General features: G+C 34.7%; 1 protein-coding gene and 2 long non-coding RNA genes across 3 annotated transcripts in view; 1 reads left to right on the plus strand and 2 right to left on the minus strand.

The window, feature by feature from the left end:
• Positions 1 to 17,119, plus strand: part of cmpy (crimpy) — a 67,481-nt gene that overhangs the window by 414 nt on the left and 49,948 nt on the right. The window lies entirely within an intron of this gene.
• LOC137574230 (uncharacterized) lies at positions 5,923 to 6,806 on the minus strand. The gene is made up of 2 exons (XR_011031960.1): positions 6,510 to 6,806; positions 5,923 to 6,450 (listed from the first exon to the last, which is right to left on the minus strand). It is a non-coding gene; the product is annotated as an uncharacterized lncRNA (long non-coding RNA).
• Positions 9,300 to 10,211, minus strand: LOC137574228 (uncharacterized). Its single transcript, XR_011031959.1, has 2 exons — positions 9,913 to 10,211; positions 9,300 to 9,853 (listed from the first exon to the last, which is right to left on the minus strand). It is a non-coding gene; the product is annotated as an uncharacterized lncRNA (long non-coding RNA).

The following is a 17,119-nucleotide window of genomic DNA, read 5'->3' on the forward strand; positions in this document are numbered from 1 at the left end:
GTGCATAAATAATATTATAACAAATATTAGTGCGCCATATTAATAACCGAACGGAAAAAGGAATCACAAAAATTTAAAGCTTAAGTTTATGCTGGGCGTCATACGGAGGGACAGTTAGACGAATGGACATGTAAAGGACTGAATCGAGAATATACATACATACATATGTACATACATACATACATACATACATACATATGTATGTATGTATATGTACAATAATTACAAGGCCAAGAAAATTATCAATTTTTGTGCGGTCTTAATGAGTCCATGTCCCGCCATCCGTCTGCCTGTCTGTCTTATATCCACTGGTTCGAAAATATGATTTTGGATCAATAATTTTGTAATATTTCAAATCGGCTTATGAAAGACAATTAGAATTTACCCTCTGGCAGCCAAGAAGCGACTATCTTACATAATCTTATATGTAAAAATCATATTGAAATGTTATTAAGATGAAATTGAAAAACAACCTACACGAGATTAGGCAACATTTTGTTTTGCCCTATTAGATCGAAGTTTTTTTTTGGTTGGCTTTGTTTTTGTCTCAAGAAAACCATAAAAACGAGTCTACAATTTTGGTTTATTAGTCCAAAACTATAAAAGCCTCTACATGGACTAGCTGCGTAGCGTGCCTAGGATAACTCTTTGTAAGTGAGAAAGATTTTTAACAAATTTTTCTCCATTTAGACCATTCGCCTAACAAAGGAGCTGTTCCTCATATCAAAAATAATTTTCACATCCTTTTTTTTTTGCCAGTTTGATATATTGATAATATATTTACATATATTAAGATTTCCGACAGTCTTTATTCAAATCTTGCAAACATTCCGACTGGTCGTATCATGAAAACAGACACAAGACATGGAAGCACAGTGGGTCGTTATTACAAAATTATTAAAAAATATCTTTGGAATTTAAAAATATTTTTCTGCAAGTAATCTTGAGATGGAAATTGGTTTGCTTCATTAAACCTAAACTGCACCCCAAAATATTAATGCTTAGGTAACTAAAGTAACAATATTTGTGCGATTCACAATTTAATATTTAATATTTTGAAAGTAGAAAAATAAATGTTAATATAAACAGGAGATGAATTTTAATTTCCTTATTAAGCACTCCACATCGTATATAATTTGTGAAAATTTATTAAAATTTAATTTAGCTTTCCCTTTCTACATATTTAATTTTTTAACACAGAAAAGTAAAAATACTTATTTTGAACTTTACTATAATATTATAATAATACAATTTTTGCGACTGGTCATTGAAACTTAAAATATGATAATCCAAATTTTCGCTACAAGTTCTATAAAAACAAACCAATGTGCACAGTTTCTCTCTTTGCTGAGTAAATATCCCAAAAGGGAAAATTTTGAAATAACCCAATATAGGACTTGGCGCTTTGTAAGAAAATTGAAAGAGAAATGTAGGGAAACTTTGTAAACAGTTGACAATGGACCCCTCAACCCCCCAGAGGGAACCTGACCTTAAATGTAGAAGGAGGAAAGACATTTCTACGATTGTTTTTTAATTAAAAGGTGCATTAAGTTAAAGAACTCTTCAAGAAAATCACAACAGAGTATTCACCTGACTTTAAATTGGTAACTTGCTGAAGAAAAAACTAATCAAATTGTTGATATGTGTTTGTAAAGTCACAGTTTATTAGTTTAACAAAAAGTTTGACAACATTAAATCTACAGTTTGTCAACTAGACTAGTTAAGATCATAACTTCGCGGAGATATCTCTTCTTTAGAGATGAAAGAGAGCAACGAATCAAAGAACTCTGAATAATAAACTTTAAAAAACTTTGAAACAAGTAGTTTAGGCTTTAGAACTAATAATTTAATTTCTATAATAAAACTACGATGGAAATGATTGGTTAGCAAACCCTATTGAATTTCATCATTAGATATTTAACAATTCGCGATTTCATTGAACTTGTCGAGAAACTTCCTCTCATTCCCACACTTTGTCCCTTTCTCGCTTCCGATTTCTTCTTTTTATGAGGGGGCAGTTTTGGATAAAGTTGTAATTTTTTTTTATGATTAAATTCAAAGTTTATGTACCATAAGGCGTGTGTTTGATAAGTGTCATAAAATGAAATTGGTTTTAGTTAGTTGAATGTGTAGTGCACTGTCATACGTACATATACATAAAACGCTTCAGTTAGGGAGGTGGAGTAAGGAATTTGTATGCGGTTTACTTGCCCTATAGAATTTACAGACATTCCACTCGTATGTGTGTGTGTGTGTGTTGGTTACGTACCCGCAAATGGACAAAACAGGTAACTGTAAGTGAACGGACGTCAACAAATGTCATCCCATTAAACGCATATGTAACCTTAGATATCAAGTGAAACTTTATCATAAGCTTTGTCTATCTTTCTATAACCTTGCAAGAAAGGGTATAAATATTATGATTTGCAGCGTTTCTGTTATTCTTGATCATGCTGATGACAGTTCAAATAATTGTTGTCAACTCGATCCTTTTGCCAAATTTGATTTAAGTCTGCATTACTCCTGTTTAAATTTTTTGACCTTTGAAGGTAAAGTGTTAGACAAACAATTAAAAGGTATACAAGCATCGGCACTGGCGAAGTAAGCTCGTCCTTTTTGATTTTGCTTCAGTTTTAGGATTGAAGATATGAAATATAGTAAAGTCTGCTGACGATAGAACGTTGATGGTGATTCTACCTTCTCCTTCACCTCCTTCATTTTTGTCTTGCATTAGAAAAGAAGAGAGAGAAAGGATTTCTAGTAAGGCTTTGCATCAATGAGACTACATCACATTCGTTTTACTCTTTCGCTCCAACCTTCACTCTAGAAAGAAGATATAAATTATGCTTAACAAGACTAATTTAACTAGTCTTTTTCTTATAAGAATTTAAATTCGAAATAGTAGTTTGTGTTTTTTTTTTGGAAAGTTATCAACCATACTTAATAACACTTTTTCAAATTTTATAATCTTGTTCAAGAGTACAAAAGTTTTCATGACTTATTTAAGTAAAAGCTAGCCCACTGTGCGAGAAGATGTACAATCAATTTGGTTTTTTTTTTTTTTGTTAAATTTTGAAAGCCATCAAATTTATTCGGAAGCGACAATTGACTTGTTTTAACGTTTTGATTTTTAGCTGAAATTAAAATGTAAGTTGGTATTTTCTTTTAATCGAGAAAAAATAATAAACAAGGAATGAAAGAATAAAATTAAGTATGTGGTGATTTTAATTAATGTTGGCTAACTTAAAAAACACAAATAAACAGAAGCGGGAAAAAGCCTCATACAGAGAAGAGACTAATTGAAGATGTCCTGTCCACCATCTGAAACCACAAAGTGGTCATTTCGTTTATACCATCACAGATTATGCTTAGGGAAATTATTTAAAGAGTTTAACTGCAAAGTTCACTTAATTTTAAATTGGCCGAAATATAGTCTGTTATTAATTAAATATACAGATATATTCTTGTATATATAATTGAATTTTAAATAATTATCTACATTTACAGCGCGAAAAAGTGAAAGCAACTGCAATGCTTTATGCATAGGGAAAGGACTTTGTTGAAGAAAGTTTAAGATTTGTTCAAGTTAATCAAAAAGTTTATGTCTTGTATGTATAATGATTTCCTCGAATCAAATTTCCGTTTGATACTCAAAAGCGAAAAGGGGAAAAAAAAGAACCAAAGGTGAATGAAGCAAATTGATTTCAAGTCATAATTCAAAATTCCTTTCATTTACCTTTTGCAACTCTCTGTTATTATCTTTCAATTTGGCAAAACAGCTGGCAAAACAGCAGAAATTTCATCTTCACTCACTCACACTACCATCACAAGCGACACACACACACACACGCACACACCTCGAACAATTCTTTTTGTATTATAAAAGAATGAAAAGAAAAGAGCAGCAAAAAATACTTAATATACAGAAGCAAGTACATACGTATGTATGTCTGTATGTACATAGGTAGCTGTATATATACATATGTATATATATATATATATATGCATGTATTCACAATATTTAGAGTTTACGGGTAGCAAAGCATCCAACTTTATTATTCTTAGCATACTTTTCTGCTGGCTGGCTTCCTTGCTGCTTGCCTTATGAACGGACCTGGGGACCGGTAAGTGCATATCAATTTCCTATGTCCCGTCTCTCTCTCGCTCTCTCACTCCCTCTCACTTTCTATCTTTTTCGCTCTCCATCTCGCAACTTCACACAATCTATTGCTCTTTGCATTGCACAAAAAACTTTAAATCTTTAATAAGCTTGTTATTGTTGTTGTTGTTATTGTGTGTATTGGTGTGCGTGTCCTACCTACACATATGCACTGCTTTTTATGTTTGCTATATAAATTACTTAGCATAAAATTTGCTCTCGGTCTCTCACTGCTTCTCCTGATGCTTCTTTCGATATACAAGCATATAAATATTGCTGCCTACATGCGACCAAAAACCAAAGCACTAAACCTAAATCTTAATTGAACCGACATTTTGATACCCTTAAGCGAGCTGCAATTCTCAGGGACAGACAACAAGATGTTTACAGTCTATTCTTTTTGTGGGCAAGTTCATGTACTTTTTATTTTATCAGGGTATAGAAAAATAAACGAAGCAAGTTTCAAGTTCACTAAATTATGTACATACATACATATATAGAGGTTACTTGCAAGTGCTGTCTCTCTGTATGTGTGTGTATGTATGTACATATGTATATTTACTCGTCTCGACTCGACTCTACTCGACTTTGACTCGTAACTTTCTTCCATAAAGAAAGTCTCTTTCCCTCGCCTATACACACAAAATACACTCACAAAGAGTAGGAAGGAGGAAGGATATGCAAGAGATGGAGTGAAAAAATGTATTTATTTAAGGCATATACATATTGTTAATAAATGCAAGGAATGAGTAAGAAATTTCAGTTTACTCTTATTAAAAATTGTGATACTCCTCCAGCTGAAAGCTATTTAGAATAAGAGTGCATGAAAGTTAAAGGCTAAAACTTCTAGATGGTATTTTAAATAATATCAGTCCCACTGACAGCTAATCTAATCGCATCTTTAGTAAAAGTCTTGAAATAACGTATACGCAGGGGTCGCCAGTACACAAATATTCAAAATAATTATCGCCAATATGTCCCTATCAAGCAGAAGAAAGTATTTTCAAACAAGTAATAAGGTGGCTTAAAGTCTGTTATCTTGTTTTCATCAATGGTATCTAGTAGATGTATGTATATGCTTCAACAGGCTCTACAGGATGGATGGTTGGATATTCTTCATCAGTTCTTTGTTGTGGCTGAAAATTTTACTACTTTTAAGCTATAGTTAGTAAGGATTTCCGTTTGAATCATTGAATATTGGTAATATTAGGAATTAGATTAGAATTAAAATATCAAGACGTTCGCCAACCCTTTAAAACAGGGACCGTAAATAATGATTATTTTTTTTTTCTTTAAATGAAAAAATCATTTACTTATAGAGGACTTAGAAAAGAATAGATTACACCAAAATATTTCATTCGATACCATCTATGCATTTTTGGAAAGATTTTTAAAAATTCAATTTTTTTCAATTTTCTTCAAAAAAGATCATTAATTTTGAGTAATTTAATAAGAATTATCCATAAAAATCTTTTTTGATCAAAAAAAATAAAAATCAAAAATAATGATTAAAAATGATTTTTATTTTTTTTGCTCAAAATAAAACTCACTTTTGAAAAACGGCTTCCATGTTAAATATTTTCAAAATATTTTTGCACATCCTTAAAAAGTTACCCATTAACACAAGATTTCTATAGATATTTATGCCGCAAAATGAGATATTATGAATGGCCGAATAATCAACAAAGGGCCTTAAGGATAATCCTTATGTAGAATGTGGGGCCAAAAAGTTGTAACGACAAGAAATAATAATAAGTGTTGAGTTTGAAGTGTATAAATAGCTTGTTTGACTTTTTATTTAAACTGCAAGTTGATTGGTTGAGTTGGAAGTGTCTGAATAACTTGCGATTCTAAAACTGGAATAGACTGGATAGTCGGTCGTTAATTGTACTAAAATCTGACCTCCACAATGCTTTTACTTTCCGGATGGACCCCATTAGATGTATTTGGCTGCCCTAAGGGGCACCGCTAAGTATGTATTTCAGTCAGATTTCTTTGCGACATAAACGTAAATGTTGCCAGAGATGAAGACCAATTGATATTCATGAACACCACTCGATTCAGGTACCGCCACGTCTTTGTGGTATTGATTGTCCGAAACTGTAACCTTGACTAGAGTGCCCTCGACCAACATTTGACAAGGGGCGACCAGAGAATGAGGGACTTTGCCATCCACCTCCTACCTTCCATCTTCTTGCCCAGATAATAAAGAAGACCTTCGATATTCGTCGTCGCATATGAAGAAAGGAGCCACATGTTTTAGATCCTTGAATAGACCATCTTTCGTAAGGCTAAAGAAATCACCATTAGTTTATAACCATATCGAAATTTTTTAGGTATATTTTCTTACCTCAAGACCGTCCACTTGTCTTCATTATCCATTTCATTGGCTCTTTCTGTGCCAGTTGTTTGCATGGGACGGTGATGAAGGCTCCACGAAGTCAACTCTTTGATTTTGAATTTCACAACAAGCTAAAATTAGATCTTCAAAATGTTTTTTTTATTTTTTTATTTTTTCATACTTAAAACTAAAAAAGATCGGAAAATCGGCGAAGATTCGTAAAACCTAAAACTGAACTGAACTAAATGTCCCCAATTCGTAGTACTTGCTTTCTGTTCAAATTGACAGAATAAACAAGGCATGTTTTTCAAATTTTCTCAGCGAAAAATAACCTACACAGTCAAATATTAATTCATTTTCGAGTTTTTCGGTCAGTGTTGAAAAAAAAAATGTCAAAAAAGTCACAGAATATTAATCAGACAGCGAAGAAAAAGGTTTCTTTATTTTGTTTTCATCTGAATTTGCTTGTCGCTGAAATTTAGTTAAGTGTCCTTTATCCCAATAAATATGCAACGCTTTTTTGTACTTACTATAAAAGGTGCAGTGTGATTGATGTATGAAACCAACAGTTGCAGAATCTGAAAAGTTAAAAAGCATTTTGTTATCGTAACAAAATTTTTGGATAGGAACAATGCATATTTAAATATTATTCAGTGATCTAACTTGTTCAACTTTAATTTAACACAATGTTTAAAAGGGTTTCGTATCCACACAAGAAGCAAATCATTTCATTGGAATTTCTCAACGAAAACTTAACAAACAAATTAGAAAGTGTTGGACAAATCAAATTCATCAGTTATCCGTTAAGTGTTGATTCCACTTATTAATGTATGTATCAATAGACCGCAATTTCCCCTATTTATATAACTCTCAAATCTGTAGCTTTTGACTATTTTTATATACACGTTTCGTTCTAATATACCTTTATTTTACAGGGTAGAAAAACTGTTGCTTTTTTCTTTTATTGTCATCTCAAATGTGAAGACAATTTCGTTTCTGCTCAACCAAACCGAAATTGTGTTGAAAAGATGGTAGAAGAACCATAGCAAAGTTAAGTCAAACCACTCTCAGTTTCTGTCCTTTCTATAAATGGGCCTGTCTATAAGTGTCTGTGTGTGTTTGTGAGTTTGTTTGGCACTAAGCGAAACTTTTCTTTGCAGACTTCTTGTATGTACGTGCTATGTATGTTTGTATTTCTTTAAGCTTACATTTTTTTCCTTCTGGGTTTGAAACATTTTACATTTTGAGTACAGAATATAGTGTATATGTATATAGAATAGAGCATGGACAAATTCAGAGTTTAAATCACAAAAAATAACAACTAGGAATGGCAATAAGAATTTATATATTCTATTGCGTAAGTAAGTTATGTAAAGAGAGAAACTTTTCACACCAAATGTTGCCAAGACAACTGATGCTACCATTTCCACTAGAAAATTTGCCTATTCCAGTCATCGCCCACCAACCGTCGATGGATAACATTGGCGCGGGAAATGGCAGGAAAAGTCCCGTTTGTCAAGTCGTGTAATTGATTTAAAATTAGCACATCGCTTGACAAAATTTTAAATTGTTTACATGAGCGCCTTGGGAGCCAGCTGGCAATGTTTCTATCTATGTGTGACTCCATGACTGTGTGTGTGAGTGGGTGGATGGCTGTATGTGTTTATGCATGTTTAATGAACATCATGACTGTACCAAAAACAAAATCCAGTGTGGCGGGCGGGGAGGGGTAGAGAAAAAAAAAACAAGCCTGGGCTGCTGTAATCGCATTTCAATATGCTGCCATATCCCGTTGCGCTTGTTCCTTGGGCGAAACGGCAATTTAGTTCGTTTGCTGCCGGAGGGAGGAGTTAGGCAGAGAGTAGTAGTGGTAGTAGTAGTAGGTGCAGGGCCAAAAAACTTTTTCCATAGTGCTCCTCCTCCTCCACCACCATCACTCTGACCCGTAAACGAGGTCAACACAAAAAACATTTTGAAAAATTCATATGCAAACGTATTTTCAGTAGCAGTTGCAGTGGCAGCATTTTCCAGGTGGCAATGGCACTGCCATCACAAGCAGAAGCAGCAGCAGGTATGCAATTTTTCCTTTTCTCTTACCATTTCCAGGGAGTGGAGTGTTTCAAGAGGAGAAACTTTTTAATGGCCGCACCAATTTTAATAGGTTCGAGTCCAAAGTGATGTTGTTTGGTATCTCTCATAACAGGGCAAGTTAAAGAGGCTGAGAGACTGAGTGACCAAGGGAAGGGAAGGGAAGGGGCGGCACTGGCTCAAATGTTTTCCCAAGTTGAGCATAAAGTGCAAACGTTTTGCAGCTTTATTAAGTGTTAGTAAATCAAAAAAATAAAAAAAAACAAACAAAATTCATTACGTTTCTATTTGGAAATTTATTAAAGCAATTACACAGAATGGCAAAAATTTACGAAATTGCAGCAAATTGGGTTTCCACATTCAGGAAAAGGAAGAAAGTTAAATAAATCTCACATTCTATGAGGCATGAAAATAAATACCATCTGATTAGAGTAAATTATAAATCTACCAGCTAAAATGGCGACATGATTTTGGTCAAAAGGCCTAAAGGATGACCCTTTTCGATGGTGGCAAACTTCCCGAATTACATATAGAAACATTAGATGTAGGTAAATGTGGATCTGGGTCGGAGCATATGTTAGGTGATACTGAGCAAGAGTTGCCCTAATATTGAGAAGAAAACAAAAGTATCTCAAGTTATAAAAGTGACTTATGGGACTTATGCAGAATGTGGGGCCAAAAAGTTGTAACGACAAGAAATATTAATAAGTGTTGAGTTTGAAGTGTCTAAATAGCTTGTTTGACTTTTTATTTAAACTGCAAGTTGATTGGTTGAGTTGGAAGTGTCTGAATAACTTGCGTGACTTCGTGTACAAATGGCGATTCTAAAACTGGTATAGACTGGCTAGTCGGTCATCAATTGTAGTAAAATCTGACCGCCACAATGCTTTTACTTTCCGGATGGACCCCATTAGATGTATTTGGCTGCCCTAAGGGCCACCGCTAAGTATGTGTTTCAGTCAGATTTCTTTGCGACATAAACGTAAATGTTGCCAGAGATGAAAACCAATTGATATTCATGAACACCACTCGATTCAGGTACCGCCTCGTCTTTGTGGTATTGATTGTCCGAAACTGTAACCTTGACTAGAGTGCCCTCGACCAACATTTGACAAGGGGCGACCAGAGAATGAGGGACTTTGCCATCCACCTCCTACCTTCCATCTTCTTGCCCAGATAATAAAGAAGACCTTCGATATTCGTCGTCGCATATGAAGAAAGGAGCCACATGTTTTAGATCCTCGAATAGATCATCTTTCGTATGGCTAAAGAAATCACCATTAGTTTATAACCATATCGAAATTTTTTAGGTATATTTTCTTACCTCAAGACCGTCCACTTGTCTTCATTATCCATTTCATTGGCTCTTTCTGTGCCAGTTGTTTGCATGGGACGGTGATAAAGGCTCCACGAAGTCAACTCTTTGATTTTGAATTTCACAACAAGCCAAAATTAGATCTTCAAAATGTTTTTTATTTTTTTTTTATTTTTTTCATACTTAAAACTAAAAAAGATCGGAAAATCGGCGAAGATTCGTAAAACCTAAAACTGAACTGAACTAAATATCCCGAATTCGTATTACTTGCTTTCTGTTCAAATTGACAGAATAAACAAGGCATGTTTTTCAAATTTTTTCAGCGAATAAGAATCTACTACTCCGTGAAATGTCGATTCATTAAGATCGAACAACTATATAAAATAGCGTCCAAAGAAACGATTGTTGAATGAGAGAATCACCTTGCTCAGCGTGAGAATGCGAATAGATATAGTCGTGTCCGTCCGTAATTAATTGGTAAGCCTTTTCTTATCTCATTGAGATCATGTTTGGCAATTTGTCGGGTGCGGACCACTATATAACCATCGATCGAAAAGTCCACTTTATTGAAAATTATCTGGATAGAAATATAGAAAAATCTTTTTAAGGTAGGCTTGGTAAGAAAATTCCCATAATTTAAAACATTTTGAAACGAAAATTATTCAAGAAATTAATAATCTTATTGAAGAAGAAGAATATTAAGGGTAGTCAAATGGAACATTGTTTCTTTTATTCAGAGTTTAAAATTGAATGAAAATTGAATGTTTTAGTTTACTTGAAATTAAAAGTTATTTCTTTTCCATAGAGAAATTCAAAATTATTTTTTAATTGCCCCTCAGAAGACCTATAACTGAATCAACATAATTGTTTCTGGTGGCTTTGACTTCATTTTGATGGTAATATTTCTGACAGTTTGGCAGATCTCTTTAAAATCCTGGCGGAATGTTTTTTTTATAATTTGCCATCAACTTAACTTTACTTGTTTTTAAGCGCTATATTTTGACGAAAGGAGTAAAAAAAATTAGGCCCGAACTCGAGCGGAAATTCTTTACTTCAAAAGATGGGTTTGCGAAACGGAAAAACGCAACCTAAAGTGAAACATTTTCCGCATTGTGTGATAAGCTCTTTGACTCCTTCAGCAGTGGGTGGGTGGGTCTAATTGTGGAATGGGCTAAAGAAAAGGGGAGGGGGGCTCCACTAAAGCAGTAACCAGCGGTCACAATGGAAAAGGAAGGCCTAATGTCCGTGTTAGTAATTGTTACACGGGTGTCCAGACAGCATGGAGGATGCCGCGGCTATTGCTCTGAGCTGAGCCGCTTTTTCGTGAGTAATTAGGGTCTGGGATTAGGTACAGTCTCGCCTACGCTCCAATAAATTTGTTGTTCTTTTTTCCTTTTAGGTGAAAGAGATGAACCCACAGCTTGGGGCGTCGGCACATTATGCCATCTCGCGTCCGTTTCCATATACTCACTGGCATGCCGTTATCCTTTCTCTCCTCCTCTCTCCCTCTCTCTTTCTCTCTGTCTCACTCGCTCTCCGTGTGATGTACGTGTTTCGGCTTTGCTTCCGTGATAATTTTCAAACTTTTGCACCAATTATGTGCACGGCAGCAACGCGAGCGAGCGATATTCTCTTACTTCTTAGTCCTAGCCGGAGAGGACTTTTTTAAGTGTGTGTGTGTGTGTGGGTGTGGGTGTATGAATCCGCCTTCGTCTGTAGTTTATGCTCATTACGTGAGTGCTGCAAACTCACAAATTGTTGTACAAGAAATTGCCGCCAACGGCGCTACACGGCGCGCTCACACACACACATATATACACACACATACATACATATATACACACAAGCACACGCAGCTCTCACTTACACCTAAACGTTGGAAAAGTAAAGGAATTATTTTTGCTTTTGCAGCTAAAAATTTTTCAAATTTAATTTTTAGTTAAACTGTAAGCTCTCCGCAATGCTCACTAATAAAAAACTTACTTAGCTTAGTTTTCGCTCTCCACCTTTTATTTTATTTTCACTTTATATTCGCATACGCCCTGTACCCTGTACCCATAATGCTGTGAGGGTATATCAAAGTCGTTACGTTAAATAAAAATAAACATATTGAAAAATTATAATGAAAGTAAACTGAAGTTATTGCAAACTTAGAACAAATTTGACGCCCTGGGCACTACAGAGAATGCTGCTTTTCTGCATGTTTTCGTGTAAAACTCAAACAAAACCAAACCAAAACCAAGCATGGAATTGGGAACACAGTGAAAATAAGGAAATTTGGAAACATTTTTCATTTCTGTTGAATTGACGCTACTTTTGAATGTTTGTTGCTCCGGGGCCATTAGCCTCGACTACCCCTGAACCTAGTTAGAATTGCTTCAAAAATTAAGCCATTTTTCAACTTTATTTAGTGAAAAGTCAAAAGATTTCTTTTCAATGCTTAAAATCTTTTAGATTTATAAAGTTAGTGTGGTTTAAGAAATTTGACATATTTTGAAAATAATCTTTGGTGATTTTCCACAGACTGTATTTTCTTTAATTTCTAGTTGTTTCCACAAAGTTATGTCTCAATTAAATCGCAATTTAGCATACTTTCAAAAGGCGTCGAAAATTTGGATATTTGAAAACGATTTTTTAATAAAATCATGCGAAAATCTGCAAAAATGAGTTCTTGTGATTTTAATGTATATTATTCTAACTTGAAAGCAAAGACATGACTAAATTAGAGCTTAAAAAGATAACTTGATAATAATCAAGATAAGATTTATTAAAAAATTTACTAATTTTCGAAAATCGGTTAAAATTTGACAAAGTTATGAATTCGCAAAGTAAAGCGTTGCCAATTTATTGTTAATTTTGTATTTTCGTTTTTTATAAGCAATAAAATTGTTGTGAAAAGAGGCTTAAGGTAAAAGTCTAAGTAAAGTCCAAGTGGCTTTGATAAACTCAAAATATTATTTCAACTCTTGACATCCATTGTAAAGAGTTTTTGCCAACTTTGAGTGCTGATTGTAAGAGGGTTTCATTTTTTAGTTGAAGAAAACGATTTCCGTTTGCAATTGCTTAAATTCGATTAGAAATTTGCTGTTCAATTGATATTGAAAAATATTTTGCTTATTTGTTACTTTTGTTATTTTGTTATTGCAAACAGAGCGGTAAGGAAAATCATTGTTTTGTCTTTCCATCCGTTTTGATCTGCAATGTTGGATTTGACGTGCAAACATCTTGGGGGCATTTGGAGGAAAAACTTAAAAAGATGCAACATTTCTGCTGATTTATCACATTTACTTTGACCATTTGAACAAATTTCTTTTATAAGTAAGTGCCTATATATGTATATGTACTTATATACTTATTTTGTTTTTTTTTTTGGAAGCAATGTTTGTGGACATTTTGTTTAAGTGCTTCTGATTTAGACAGAGCGGCTGAATGAAAGAGAGAGAAAGAGAAACCATAGATAGAAACAGAGCCAGAGAATTGAAACTTTTTCTGTCTCTGGACTATCTTCTTTGTCTATTTTTGGCAATTTCCTTCCTACCTACGTACAGTTGTCACCACTGGGTGCTGATGCTTCTGGCGAAAACAACTATCTTTGGGTGAAGTTTCAGAGGCATCACCAGGATTGTGAATTGGGGATTGAGGCTGCCGTTGAAAGTTTCCATTGCATTTTGCAAAACTGAGACGAACTTCGCTCTGCTTGACTGCTGAGCAGGATATATGTACGTATACATACATATATGTATACATATTGTTTGTTTACTTTGGAAATTGTAAATGGATTAGCCACACACTCTTGCAGCACTCTTGGCCGAGTGGAGGGGAGGACGGTTTAGCCAACATGGAGGAGTGTTAGGGACTTGGTTTAAGGCGCGCGCCAAGCCCTGACAAATTGAATTTGTTAGGCGACTCTCGGCGAGAAGTTTTTGAGAGAAACTTTTCAACGTGCATGAATGTGAATCTCTCCCTCTATATATATATATATATATGTGTGTGTGTGTGTGTGTTTTGTTGGTGAACCAACCGAACCATTGCCATAAACTTTTGGGCCTGGTCGAAAGTGTTGGAAAATAAATTGCCATGCCCAGGGACACAAGCCATCGACCACCCATTCTATCACCCTTCAGTTTTCACAAGAACCCTACATTTTCTTTTTCTTCTGCTGCTACTTTTCACTGACTGATGGAAAACTACTATATATTGCTAGCAGGCATTGATCAATAGAGGCGTTTGCATTTAACAAGAGGGGTAAATCATTCAAACAAATGCCAGATTAAGATTGCAACTTCCTTCACAATGACAGCTATACGACCAACTAGACGTATGAGCAATGTATGTACAAACATACATACATACATGTGTATGTACATATATATTAATGATTGTACTTTCAACAAAGTATTGCAATAACAAAACGAAAATCCACACAATGAGTATAAAGAACTCACACAAGTGTTTGATTACAGTGATTTGCTTTAAGGAAATTATTGACATTTAGGAAAATTTATCTTATTCGTAAGTCATTCAGGCAAAATATGCATAAATATACATATGTATGTATGTGTGTATCTATAAGTCTTCTTCTGTTGATTGAAATTAAGTATAGTAATGACTATTGACTATTGACTTTATGTGAAAAGATGTTTGTTAACCATAATACTTATCATTAGTATCCTTTCCATCAGTATTGTATCAGTATCGGAGGTTTGAGGTTTACAGAGCAAGAAGTTTAAAGATTGATTTGGAATGTGTTCATTCGATATACCTTATTCAGATTCAAAAGTCAAGAATTTGTTTATTATACTTGTCCATAAAATTAAAGCCCAAAATGAGAATAGAAAGAAAAATCGTTTACCATACACTCGAAATTTGATCCTTTTCACTATATATATAAAGAAGATACATTTTAAATGAATTTTAATAATTTTGTAGTTGCTATTTGTTTATTATTGGCGTTAGAAAAAGAAATATATACATATTTATTATCAAATAGTGAGCTTTTATTTTCTCAATAAAGCTGATGCGATTTTTGATGACTAGACAAAGTCGTTTATTGATGCTGATAAAATCTGAAAAGAAAGAAGTTGAAAAAGTAGTTCTAGCAAATGTCAAGCAGATGTCTCTAATATAACAATTTGCATACTGGCATAAGAGTCCATAAAAAATAATGGGAAATTTACTGTACATGCTGGCCAACTTTTGATGACATTCAACAATTGAGAGGTGTGTTGGTGTCGGGGGTTGGGGTGGGGCCAAAGTGTTTAGTATTACATGTTAAAGTTTAACCGCCTCAGTCATACCTTGACTGTTGCGTAGGCTAATTGAAATTATTTTGAATGGTTGTAAGGGTTAAAGTCGGTCGCTTAGCTGGATTTAGATGGTTGGTCGGCAAGTTAAATGGCTCATTTCGATATGTAATCCAATGTAATGTGCATCAAGTCCTTCGTTGCCTTCGTAATCTCCGCTGTCTGTCTGTCTGGCTGGCTGTCTCTGCCTCATCGTTTTGGCGTAATAGAAAACCCTTTAGCCAAGTTGCTGTTGCTGTTATTGTTGTTGTTGTGTTAAATCCATGTTAGTGCTAGCCAAAATTGTTATCCTTACATTGTATGCCCCTGCCACGTTGTCCCGCAACCCTATATTCAGTTTTTGCCAACACGCCCCGCTCGTTGCTCGTTCCATATATACATATAGCTATGGGTACGTCATTTACATTATTATGATGAGATGCAAATCTCGTTAAAGGACACTTCAGCCACGGATCGGCCCTGCCCAGCCCAGCCCAGCTCAGCCCAGCTCAGCCCTCTGTTAGTCAGTCAGGATGCTGTAGCAATCGCAGTGGCAGCAGTGGCTGTCGTTGTCCTTTCATGCCATATAGACTACACTTCAATATGTGTGCCATATGCCCCGCTTCACCGACATCTCTGTAGTACATTGCTTCTTTTGCCTTTTCTCTTGCCTTTTCCTCTGTCTGTGTTATTCTTATGCAAATTACATTTCCTGTGTTTGAGCTACAGCTTGTAGATACATGTGTATGCACACACACACACACACGCACATGCTGTCACACAGACATACATACATATGTACATATGTATATCCCAACATATTTGTATGTACATACATAGATAAAATATATATTTCATACAATTCTTTTCGTAAAAGTCACCAACGAACGAACCAAGCAAAAGCGCTCATAAATGTTTTCCCTCTGCCTTAGTGCCCTGATTTGCATTTGTAAACTTTAGTGTCCTTATTTTTTGCATCATTTTTAGCTCTCTCAACATATTTTCCCCACAGATTTAGTTTGCTACACACACACACACACACACAGACACACATGTACACCCACGCCTACAACCAAATTTTCAATATCTAGATTATAAGTTTTTTGTTTTGCTACTTTTTTTTTTTTTTTTTGTGGTAATTTTAAAAACTCATTAGCCATACATATTAAGGTCAATTTTAGTAGTCACTCGATAGATGCCGCATCAGCAAATTATACCCTATATAAAGAAAGTTTCTCTACTTAGAGAGGTCGTTAGGTACAAAATTCAGTTTTACTATCAAGAATTTCAATTAAATAAAAGTTTTTGTATGAATTATTAAAACTCTATTTATTAAAACAAATCTTTTGAGGCATTTACTTTAGATGGGTAAGCTTTGAAACAATAATTTGTAGAAATGTTCATTAGGCAAATAAACTCATGATCATAAATCTGTCAAGAGCAATGAGTGTAGCATACTTATTGGGGCATAGCTTGAGCCAATGAACTCTCTAAGAGTATAAATCTTTCGACCTTTTTACATTCAATACAACGACTACTCACATCCCATCTAGAAACTGTGATAGCACTTTCACTCTACTTAATTTGTGTGTGTGTATGTGTGTGTGTGTGTTTTTTTTGTGCTGTTGTCATCTCGGCGAGGTCTGGTTAATGGTCGCCCAGGCAGCAACCACGTTTGACAATTGGAAAATTGGAAGTTAAAACCATTAAATAAATGAGCGTCATACAAGAGCTGAGCAAGAGATGGAGAAGGAGATAGATAGATAGAATGAAAGTATACGTATATTGAGTAGAAAGAGTGAACGAGAATGGAATCACAGTTGAGTTGCTATTTGGCATTTTTATCTCTTTCGATTTGCACAGTCATTCAATATAACCCGGCCCCTGACAAATGAACAGAGACAGAGAGAGGAAGAGAGAGAGAGCGAGAGGGA

Source organism: Drosophila tropicalis, unplaced genomic scaffold, assembly GCF_018151085.1.
Source record: "Drosophila tropicalis isolate 14030-0801.00 unplaced genomic scaffold, ASM1815108v1 contig_443, whole genome shotgun sequence".
Lineage (NCBI taxonomy): Eukaryota > Metazoa > Arthropoda > Insecta > Diptera > Drosophilidae > Drosophila > Drosophila tropicalis.